Genomic DNA, 12285 nt, shown 5'->3' on the forward strand with positions numbered 1-12285 from the left:
GTATTTCTGCTAACGTTGTCAATCGGATCTATGTCTCGAGTCTGCTACTGTTAACGTTGTGAATCAGCTTTACAGTTAACATCTCTTTGATGTATCTTTAAAATAGGACAATCTAGATTGAATTTCTGCTACTGTTAACCTTTTCAATATACGTTGTACTTCTTACTATTGTATTTCTGCTATTATCAACCTTGTCAACTGACGTTGAGTCTCTGCTACTGTCAACGTAGTCAGTCGCATCTACGTTGTATATCTGCTACTATTAAAGTTATCAATCGGATCTATGTTTAATGTCTGCTACTGTTAACGTTGCCAATGTACGTTGAATCTCTGCTACTGTCAACTTAGTCAAGCGACGTTGCATCTCTTGCTATATTAACGTTGTCAATGCAGATTGAATTTCTGCTACTATCAACGTAGTCAGTCGGATCTTCGTTGTGTTTCTGCTAACATTGTCAATCGGATCTATGTTTCGTGTCTGCTACTGTTAACGTTGTCAATCTGTTGTACATTTAACATCAGTTTGATGTATATTTAAAATAGAGACCTGCGCTCCGCTCACCTCCTGAGGCTGTCGCTCGATCTGTAAGACTGACTTCGCGATCGTTGCCCCCAGGAAGCCAAACTCCAAGACCATCATCCCCCCTGCAACCACTGGGAGTCTGTGATCAAGAGATTCGCACACTGATGTGTTCAGATATTTTTATTAAAGTTATTTAAATGTACATTTAGCAACAATAAACAGAAAATATATTTTTCTTTGATACTTTTTACGTTTAACTATACAGAGGTGTTTTCTCTGCTACTGTCAACGTAGTGGGATATACGTTGTATTTCTGCTCCTGTTAACGTACTCAATCTACATTGTATTTCCTACTGCTGTATTTCTGCTACTATCAACGTTGTGAACGTGTGTTGAATCTCTGCTACGTCAACGTAGTCAGTCGGACCTTGGTTGTATTTCTGCTAACGCTGTCAATCGGATCTATGTTTCGTGTCTGTTACTGTTAAAGTTGTGAATCTGCTGTACATTTAACATCAGTTTGATGTATGTTTAAAATAGTGACCTGCGCTCCGCTCGCTTCCTGAGGCAGTCGCTCGATCTGTTAGACTGACTTCGCGATCAATGCTCCCACGAAGCCAAACTCCAGGTCCCTCATCCCCCCCTGCAACCACTGGGAATCTGTGGTCAAGAGATTCGCACACTGATGTGTTCAGATATTTTTATTAAAGTTATTTAAATGTACATTTAGCAACAATAAACAGAAAATATATTTTTCTTTGATCCGTTTTACGTTTAACTATACAGAGGTATCCGCCTAGGCTTGTACTGCCGGATCTACGTTGTATTTCTGCTCCTGTTAACGTACTCAATCTTCGTTGTACTTCTTACTGTTGTATTTCGGCTACTACCAACGTTGTCACTGTACGTTGAATCTCTTCTACTGTCAACGTAGTCAGTCGGATATACGTTATATTTCTGCTAACGTTAACATTGTTGATCAGATCTAAGTTTCCTGTTTGCTGCAATTAACGTTACCAATGTACGTTGAATCTCTGCTACTGTCAATATCGTCAACCTACGTTGTGTTTCGTACCATTAACGCTGTCATGGTAGATTGAATTTCTGCTACTGTGAACGTCGTCTACCAACATTGTATTTCTGCTACTATCAACGTTGCCAATGTACGTTGAATCTCTGCTACAGTCAATATCGTCAACCTACGTTGTATTTCGTACCATTAATGCTGTCATGGTAGATTGAATTTCTGCTACTGTGAACGTCGTCAACCAACATTGTAGTTCTGCTACTATCAACGTTGCCAATGTACGTTGAATCTCTGCTACTGTCAATATCGTCAACCTACGTTGTGTTTCGTACCATTAACGCTGTCATGGTAGATTGAATTTCTGCTACTGTGAACATCGTCGACCAACATTGTATTTCTGCTACTATCAACGTTGCCAATGTACGTTGAATCTCTGCTACTGTCAATATCGTCAACCTACGTTGTGTTTCGTACCATTAACGCTGTCATGGTAGATTGAATTTCTGCTACTGTGAACGTCGTCTACCAACATTGTAGTTCTGCTACTATCAACGTTGTCAATGTACGTTGAATCTCTGCTACTGTCAACGTAGTCAGTCGGATCTACCTTGTATTTCTGCTACTGTTAAAGTTATCAATCGGATCTACATTTTATGTCTGCTACTGTTAACCATGTGAATCTGTTGTACATTTAACATCAGTTTGATGTATATTTTAAATGAGGACCTGCGCTCCGCTCGCTTCCTGAAACAGTTGCTCGATCTGTAAGACTGACTTCGCGATCAATGCCCCCAGAAAGCAAAAATCCAGGACCCTCATCCCCCCTGCAACCACCGGAAATCTGTGATCAAGAGATTCGCACACTGATGTGTTCAGATATTTTTATTACAAGTTATTTAGATCGCCAAAGAACAATAGAAATATTTTTCTTCTGTACTTTTTACATTATATTTACACATATAAAAGTGCCAACAATGAATGTAACATTTTTGGAAAGTAACTATGGAATATCTATTCTGAATTTGGAGATGACACCAGCTGCTGGTATTCGAGCTGGAAGTTCGCTCCCCGACTCCGGTTTCATCCCAAGTGGATGCAGCGGACGGTGCGATCGGCCCCGCTCAGGCTGAGCACCGGGGCCCCGGAGAAGCCGCTTACGGTGGACGCGTTGATTAAATGATTAAAACAAAAAGCTAAAAGCTACTGTGGATGCTGGAAATCCAAAACAAAAACAGAATTACCTGGAAAAACTCAGCAGGTCTGGCAGCATCGGCGGAGAAGCTCAGTCTTCTCCACCGATGCTGCCAGACCTGCTGAGTTTTTCCAGGTAATTCTGTTTTTGATTAAATGATTAAGTTTGAAGGGAGTTCCCTCTTCAGAAATGCCAGCATGGTGAACTAAACTGGTCGAGTGGCATTTCCGAGACGTTGCTCATTATGAACCAACATTCCACAGAGACTTGGATGAAGTGAAACTCGTCGCCCTCCTTGTCTCTGTTGTCAAATGCCTCACGTTATTAACCGGCTGGCTGGCAATGAGTGCAGACTAACATATGACCATACGAAATAGGAGCAAAACTATGACATTCGGCCCCTTGAACCTTCTCTGCCATTCCATAAGACCAGAGCTGATCTGTTTGTGTTTTGAATTCCACATCTACCTTTGATTCCCTTGCCTAACAAGAATCTATCTACCTCTGCCTTAAAAATATTCAATGACCCCACCTCCACCGCCTTCTGAACAGACTTCCTCTGAGAGAGGGTTCTGCTCATCTCTGTCCTAAAAGGGTGACCCATAATTTTAAAACAGTGCCTCCTAGCTCTGGACTCATCCACAAGAGGAAACATCCACATCCACCTTGTCCATACTATTCAGGATCTTATATACTTCAATCAAGTCACCCCTCACTCTTCTAAACTCCAGTGGAAACAAGCCCAGTCTGTCTAACCTTTCCTCAGAAGGAATTTAGTAAACCTCCTCTGAACCACCTCCGACACATTTACATCCTTCCTTAAATAAGGAGACCAAAGCTGCAAACAAAATTTGAGATGTGGTCTTACCAATGCCCCACTGTATAACTGAAGCATAACATCCTTACTTTTATGTTCAATTCCTCTCATAAAAAGAATAGCATTCCATTAGTCTTCTTAATTACTTGCTGTACCTGCATATTAACTTTGTGACTCATGCACTAGAACACCTAGATCCCTCTGCATCTCGGAATTCTGCAGCCATTCTCGGTTTAAGTAATACTGTTTTGTTATTTTTCCAGCCCAAATGAACAACTTCACATTTTCCCACATTATACTCCATCTGCCAGATTTTTACCAACTCACTTAACCTATCTATATCCACCTGCAACCTTTCCACAATATCCTTTGATGTGGCACCTTATCAAATGCCTTCTGGAAATCCAAATACAGCACACCTAGACTCCCCTTTATCCACGGTGCACGTTATTCCTTCAAAGAACTCCAATAAATTGCTTAAACATGATTTCCCTTTCACAAATCCATGCTGACCCTTCCCGATTACCTTGAATTTTTCTAAGTGCCCAGCTGTAACCTCCTTAATGATCGATTCTGGCACCTTCCCCATGGCAGACATCAGGCTAACTGACCTATAGTTTCCTGTTTTCTGCCTCCCTCCCTTTTGAATAGAGAGGTTATATCTGCTACTTTCCAGTCTGATGGACCCTTTCCAGAATCTCGGGAATTTTGGAAAATTAACACCTATGCATCTACTACCTCTTAGTCACCTCTTTTTAGACCCTAGGATGAAGTCCATCAGGACCTGGCGACTTGTCAGCCCACGCTCCAACAGTTTGCTCAGTACTGCTTCCTTGTGATTGTCATTTCACCAAGTTCCCTCTCCCTTCCACCTCTTGATTTACAGCTATTACTGGAATGTTTTTTGTATCCTCTAGAGTGAAGACAGAAGCATATTTGTTCATTTCATCTGCCATTTCCTTACTATCTACTATTAACTCCACACTGTCACTCTCTAGAGGACCAACACTCACTTTACTTACTCTTTTCCTTTTTAAATATCTGTAGAAACTCTTGCTATCCATTTTTACATTTCTAGCTAGTTTCTTCTCATGCTAATTTATTTCTCCTGATTAACCTTTTATTCATTCTATGTCCTTCTTTAGATTCTGACCAATCATCTGACCTGCCACTCATCTTTGTGCAGTTATATTCTTTTTCCTCAAGTTTGATGCTTTCTTTAACTTCTTTAGTTAACCAAGGATGGTGGGCCCTCCCCTTAGAATTTTTCTTTATAGTATCCCACTCCCACCAGTGAATCCTTACCCATACTATTCCTCATCTCCACCCAACCTGATCCTACATGCTGATCTTTTGGACCAAGTTCATCTTTAATTATTGCACCAATGCCATCCTTGATAAACAGTGCTACCCCTCCACCTTTACCTAGCTTCCTATTCTTATTGAATGTCATATACCCCTCAATATTCAGGACCCAACCCTTGTCATTCTGCAGTCATGTTTCCATAATGGCTATCGGATCATATTTATTACTTTAATGTGTGATATCAATTCATTTACTTTGTTATGAATGCTACACACATTCAGATACAGAGCCTTTAGTTTTGCCTTTTTGTTATATTTGTTATGTTTTTAAGCATTTAAAATAATTGAAATAGTAGGACTATAAAATGAAAGAGCTTGTTATAAAGAAGAATACATAAGAATTGTTTGCTGCAACATCTAAATTATCCCAAAATGCATTATTTTAAAACAGGTTTTAATTCAAGAAGCGTTTAATCTTAAACACATTACAAATTGAAACAAGTGAACTGGCAAATATGTAACAATTGATGCCCTAAATATCCAAGAAAAATGCAATGTCTGTTTTACAGAAAAGTCATACCTTACTTTCAAATTAACCTAAAACTAAAACAAAATATGGTGATGCAATATTTTGTTTATAACAGGCAGAATATAGATCGTAGTCAACCAGCCTGTTCTTGCTAAACCCAAAACAAGATGGCTACTGTTAGATGTGATTCTGCCACTGAGCAGTACTTGCTTAACAAACCTGAGTGTCCTAATAGCTACATCACAACAAATTTAAGATCATCAATCAAGCTCATAACATCACTCATTGAAGTTTGCCAGAAGCAACATACATTCATATGCAAGGATCCATTCTCTGCAAACAAAAGGAATATGATCAAGCCTGTGTCTTTTTTGAATTACTCGGGAACTTGCGGAGCTGATAGTTCCCTGTTTCTTTCTCCATCACGATGTCTTGGCCAATCAGAGTAAACTTGCCAACCATTCAGCATCCTTTTCTCCTGTTGTATAAACCATTGTGATCATTTGAAATATGGCATTCTTGCATTTGTCCTGGTGAATGCAAGACGAAAAGCTTCGGCAACATGCCTCTTTTTCAGCAACATAAGAAATAGGAACCACAGTCGACCATAATGCTCATCAAGCCTGCTCTGCCATTCAATAAGACCATTGCTAAACTTCTATCTCAGCTCCACTTTCCTGCCTTGTACCTATAATCCCTCAATTCCTGTAGTGCCCAAAAATCTGTCAATCTCAGAGTTGAAAGTACTCGTCAACTGAACATCCACAGCCCTCTGGGGTAACAAACATGTAAGCAGATGACATCAAGCTCTACCTCACCACCACCTCTCTTGACCCCTTCACTGTCTCTAAATGGTCAGACTACTTGTCTGATGTCTAGTACTGAATGGGCAGAAATTTTCTCCCATCAAATATTGGGAAGACCAAAGTATTTGTTGTTGGTCCTCGACATAAACTCCACTCCCTTGCTACCACTCCATCCCTGTCCTTGGTAATTTTTTGTAACTGAGACTGCTCACAATCTTGGTGCCAGATTTGACCCCAACATAAATGTCTGACCACATATTTATGCCATCACTAAGAATGCCTGATCCCACCTCTATAACATTGCCTGACTCTGCCTTTACCTCAGCTCATCTGCTGCTGAAACCCTCGTCCATGCTTAATTACCTTTAGACTTGAACATTCCATTGCACTCCTGGCTGGCCTCCTGGTTTCTACCCTCCATAACCATGAGGTCATCCAGAACCCTGCTGCCTGTATCTTAATTCAGACCAAGTTCCATTCAACCATCACCCCTGTGCTCGCTCACCCGCATTGGCTCACAGTTAAACAACAAATGGATTTTAACATTCTCATTCTTGCTTTCAAATTCCTCTATAGTCTTGCCCCTCCCTAATCTAATCTGTAATCTCCTCCAATCCCTAAACATTCCAAGATATCTGCATTTTACCAATTCTGGCCTCTTGGGCATCTCTGATTTTAATCACTCTACCACTGGTGGCTGGGCCTTCAAGTGCGAAAGTCCCAATCTCTGAAATTCCCCTGTTACGTCTCTTTCCCTCTCTATTTCTCTTTCCACATTTAAGACAATCCTTAAAACCTACCTTTTTCAACCAGCCTCTTGATCATCTGCCCTAGTATCTCGACCATGAACAGGTACAGAAAACAATTAAAAAGTTGAATCGAATGTTGACCCTTATAGCTAGAGAACTAGAATACAGAGGAATAGGAGTTATGAGTCAGCTACACAAAGCCCTGGCTAGACCACGCTTGGAGTATTCTGAGCAATTCTGGGTACCACACCTTTAGGAAGGATATACTGGTCCTGGAGAGGGTGTAGTATAGATTTACCAGAATGATACCTGGGCTCCATGGGTTCAATTGCTTGGAGAATCCAAACTGGATTCAGAAGATTAGGGGGTGTTTTGATTGCAGTTTTCAAAATATTAAGGGGAAGAGATAGAAATTGCAAATTTTATACCTCTGTTCAAAAAATGGGAGAGGGATAAACCTGGTAGCCATGGGCCTGTCTAATGACAGTGTTGGAAAAGTGGTAGAGTCCACTGTGAAGGGCAAAATTTATTCTCACTTGGTGAAGCAATGGTTAATAAGGGACAGCCAGCATGGATTTGTTAAAGATGAATCATGTCTGGCTAAACTGATTGTGTCCTTGGTGAAGTAACTATAGGTAGGTGAAGGTAATGTAGTAGATGGACTTTCAAAAGGCATTTGATAAAGTACCATATGACTGACTTATTTGGAAAATAGATGCACATGGCATTAAAGGAATGGTGGTACATTGGTATCTTGGGTACATAATTGGCTAAGGAATAGGAGACAGAGTTGTGGGGAACTGAAAAGTTTTATGACTGGCTAGAATTATACGGTGAGTTCCCCCCACCGCCTCCCAAGATTTTGATATTAAATCCATTGCTTTTCTTGTTATAGCTAAATGACCTGGATTTGAGTATAGGGTGTACAATTCTGAAGTTTGTGGATGACACAAAACTTGGCAATGCAATAAGGAATGAGCAGGATAGTTCTGGATGTCAAGGTACATAGACAGACTGGTGAATTGGACAGAGACAAGGCAGATGTAATTTAATACAGATAAGTGTGAAGTGATGCATTAAGAAACAACATGGAGAGGCAGTGTAATCTAAGAGGTACTATTTTGAGGGGGCTGCAAGGGCATAGGAACCTGCAGATGCATATTCACAAATATTTGAAGGTGTCAGAGTAAGATGGGAAAATGGTTGAGAAAGTGTATGGGTTCTTCGAATTTGTAAATAGGGACATTGAATGAATGCAAAAACAAAGAAGTCATCCTAAACTGTTACAAATCATTGGTTAGGCCTCAGCTGGGGTATTCTTTACAATTGTAGGCACCAAACTTAGGAAGTGTGTCAAAGCTGTAGAGAGGGTACAGATGAGGTTTACCAGGATGATATCAGAGATGAGGGACTTCAGTTTTGTGCTGAGGTTGGAGAAACTGGGGTTGTTATCCTTCACTCACAGAAGATTAAGGCGAAACTCAATCGAGTGCTTCCAAATTATGAGGGGTTTTAATAGAGCAAGTTTCCTGTGTGTTTTGATTTGGTTAGGGGCCCTTAACGTTTAATGAGAAATCTGGACACCTTATTTTACCCAAACCATGCCACACGATTTCATGTTTTTAAGCAAAAACACACTTTAGTGTATATAAAAGAATCTAACAAAACAGGCAGTCTTAATACTAAGTTATAACTATGTACGGTATGTACTGAGTTTTAGTCCTTACTTCCCCAAAGCCTTTCCCTTATAAGATACAATCTTAAAGTTATTTACTTTGTATGGACCACCATAAATATGCCACAGTCCTCTGGAGATGACTTTAATTCTCCTCAGCTCCCGTTATTCTCAGAGGTAAGACGTTCATTAACTACCTCTTGACTGCAGATACCTCAGTCCCTTGTTCTGATTTGCCTTCTCAATACTTCCCTGCTCATTCAGCTGATTGCTTTCTTTTGTCACAATACACTATGAGGTCCACTGTAGATTCTTCCACTAGCTTCAAAATAGGCAATTTTCCAGTTTCTATTCCCTCACAAAATTCAAAGTGAGATTAAGCCTCACCCACATTCCACATGGTGAAACCGATAAAAATAGTTTTTTTGCTCTACTTGCAGCACATGTCTAACTAGCTTTCATTTACTTTGGCTACCTCTTAATGAGCTGCAAACCACACTAGGTCCAAATTGCAACTACTACTGAGACTGCATGGATCTGCATTCCATCATATAGCCTCAACCAGTTTTTATTTGCTCAGAAGTTTTGGTTTCCAAATCTCAGGTTCAGGTGTTGTTTAAACTGGAAAGGTTATTTCCTTTCTATGATTCTCTTTTTGGTTTCCATTTTCAGGTTGAGTTTTCAATTAGGTCATGTGTTACTTAAGTTTCTCCACCTATTGTTGAATAGCTCTATCTCTTCTATTCTGATCTTTGAAGTGTAATAATCTCCCAGCTTGTTTATGTTGCATTTACCCCTTGTTTGAAATTTTAATTTCCTCAAACTACAAGTTATATTCTAAAACACATGAATCATGAATTAGATATTTGCAACATCTGACAAGTGTGTCAGTAAACCAAAGGTCATAGGTTTAAAATAATTGGCAAAAAAACCTAAAGGAGAAATGAGGAGACTTTTCCACACAGAAGGTTGTTAAGATCTGGAACGTTCTACCTGAAAGGTTGGTGGAATTAGATTCCCCAGGAAGGTTCACAAGCCAATTGGTACTGTACTTGAAGAGGGCCAATTTGTAGAGTTATGGGGAAAAAGCTTGGATGTGAGACAATATTAGAGAGGTCTTTCAAAGAGCTGGCATGTGATTAAAAACACCACATGAATGCAATTTGCTGTTTAGGTTGAAATTTTTTTTAAAACATAGAAATATTCTCACAATTTGATCAATTTCCCTGTTCTTTGCTTTATGCTTCTTTATTTTCATGTCAGTGTTTGACTCAATATTTCGATTGCAAATACTGAGTGTAGCATTACTTGTGGCCTGTTTCTTCTGTAACAAATAAATATATAGTGGATTCTGTTTGCTTTATGTTCAGCGTTTAAGGTTAAATTTCCCCATTAATATACAGATACTGTCCTCAGTGCAAAATGTATTATTAAGTGAGTCATAATAAATTAACTGTGGATTGAATGGAACTTACATTCATTACTAAAGTGCAGCAGTGAGTCCATTTCAGAAGGTCGTCATTGGCTGCAAAGCATGTTGGGAATTCCTGAGGCCTAGAAAAATCTTACAGAAATATAAGTCTTTCTTTTGTGTGTTCTAACTGTTCAACTGCCTTCACTATGTTAATTTTTTGCTGCATGTTGTTTGTTTCTGCCTCCATTTTTTCAGTTGAGTTTATTTAGTTTTTCCCCGTGTTTCTATACTCTATTTTGGAAGACGTCATGTGTATGTAGTATGTATGTGTATGTCTTTTCCTTCTCCATTACCGCTGAACATACTGACTAACAACCTTGGTGTGATTCCATGGCCATTGGGACCTTGGCTATGAAGAAACCATTCTTCATGTATGGACTGAGAGAGTCTGTGTCAGAATGGTACTGATCATGGAGATCATCGCATTTGCATTGTGGGGACATGCCTGAGATTGATAACTCAGTGTTTGTAAAGTTGAGGTAACAAGAGAGAACTCTCCACGGTAAAGCAGTGACCATTTATTGTACTTTTTAAAAAAATCATTAATATACGACATAGAAACAGAAAATGCTGGAGAAACTCAGCAGGTCTGGCAGCATCTGTGGAAAGAGAAACAGAGTTAGGGTTTTGAGTCCATATGACTCTTCTTCAGAACAAATATAACTTCCTATTACATTTCAATCACAAGCAAAGGGGAATGTAGGTGGATAACTACTCACCACCTTATGCCCAAAATGGCTGTTGTGGTCAGGTGATTCATGTCACAAAGAATGTCTTTTTGCATTTCCTCTATAAAACTTTGGCCAAAGTCAGCCTGTGGTGGGTGAATGTGACAGTGAGGCTACTACGATTATTTATCCATTTCATGATTTGTTCAGGTCCAAGTCAATTTTTATGTTGTCTGTCAATAGAAAATTCAACTGTTAACAGGTGGAATTGAAATAATTTGAGATATTTCAATTGTTTGTTTTAATTACTTGATTTAAAATAAAAAGTCTGAATTTTAAAACTAATTGAAAGGAATGTCTTGTGTTATTGCATTGGCAATACTGTAAATTAGCAGAGACCAAGGCTCCTTCGACAACACCTTCCAAACCCACGGCCTCTACCACCTAGAAGAACAAGAACAGCAGATGCATGGGAACACCACCACCTCCACGTTCTTGCCCAAGTCACACACCATCCTGACTTGGAACTATATTGGCATCCTTTCATTATTGTTTGTTCAAAAGCCTGGAACTCCCTTCCTAATAGCACTGTGGGTGTTCCTGCAATGCATGGACTGCAGTGGTTCAAGGCGCTTGCTCACCGCCACCTTCTCAAAGGCAACTAGAGATCGGCAATAAATGTTGGCCTAGCCAGTGATGCCACATCCCATGAACGAATAAAAGGGAAACCCAGAAAACCTTTGTGGTCAAATTAGTATCTTTATTGTGGCAGTTATTGAAATGCTGGATTTCTGGTTAATCTTTTACCAAAGATCAGATCAGAATTAAAACTTCTCACTCTGGAAAAAGCTATATTAAGCTGTCCATGTGCAAAGAGGCCTAGAATGTAACTACAAATGTTGTCAAGAGTGGCCTTGTGACTTGTTTAAGATATAAAAGGCTAATTGGAAATTTTTTTCTCCTGAGTTGAAAAGGCAGGTTTACAACTGATGGGCCCAATGTTTTTCAGGGAATAACCACTCGTATTTCCTTTCCGGTTATAGCTTCAACATCTACCATTGAAGAAAACAGCTTCCTAACTACCAGTCATGTTCCATGACAAAGTCCTTGTTTAGGATTCAAGTCTAATAGCAACATTATAACTGCTCTTTCCTTGAGTCTAATTTTGTGTGGTGGCATGCCCATTACGGTTAGGCTGTGTAGAAACTCTGGAGAGTGTAGATTGTAATCATCATCTTCGTCAGTAGAACTAACACTGATGTATTCTTTTTATTCATCTGACAGCTTGTCTGAAACTTTTTCATTTCAAATCTAGTGAATCTTTCCTGCCACTTTGCCACACTTAACCTATTCCACCATCTGATCCTCCCTTGACACCTGCTCCTTCCAATTCCATCCTTCCATTGCCGTCCCTATCATGCTATCCCCAATCCCATCCTTCATGAAAACAATTTCTCCAGCCAGCGTAACTTTGTTCTTGGGTTCCCCTTACCTTCTGCTGTTTTCGTTCCCCATCAACC

The 12285-nt window shown here is 39.7% G+C and overlaps 1 long non-coding RNA gene across 1 annotated transcript in view; it reads right to left on the reverse strand.

Annotated features, from left to right (window-relative positions):
• Positions 1 to 696: 696 nt before the first annotated feature.
• Positions 697 to 12285, reverse strand: part of LOC144699828 (uncharacterized) — a 32414-nt gene continuing 20825 nt past the window's right edge. Inside the window, exon 3 of the long non-coding RNA XR_013580634.1 lies at positions 697 to 799. This is a non-coding gene — a long non-coding RNA (uncharacterized LOC144699828). The remainder of the gene's footprint in view (positions 800 to 12285) is intronic.

This window comes from Cetorhinus maximus, chromosome 24 (genome assembly GCF_964194155.1).
Source record: "Cetorhinus maximus chromosome 24, sCetMax3.hap1.1, whole genome shotgun sequence".
Lineage (NCBI taxonomy): Eukaryota > Metazoa > Chordata > Chondrichthyes > Lamniformes > Cetorhinidae > Cetorhinus > Cetorhinus maximus.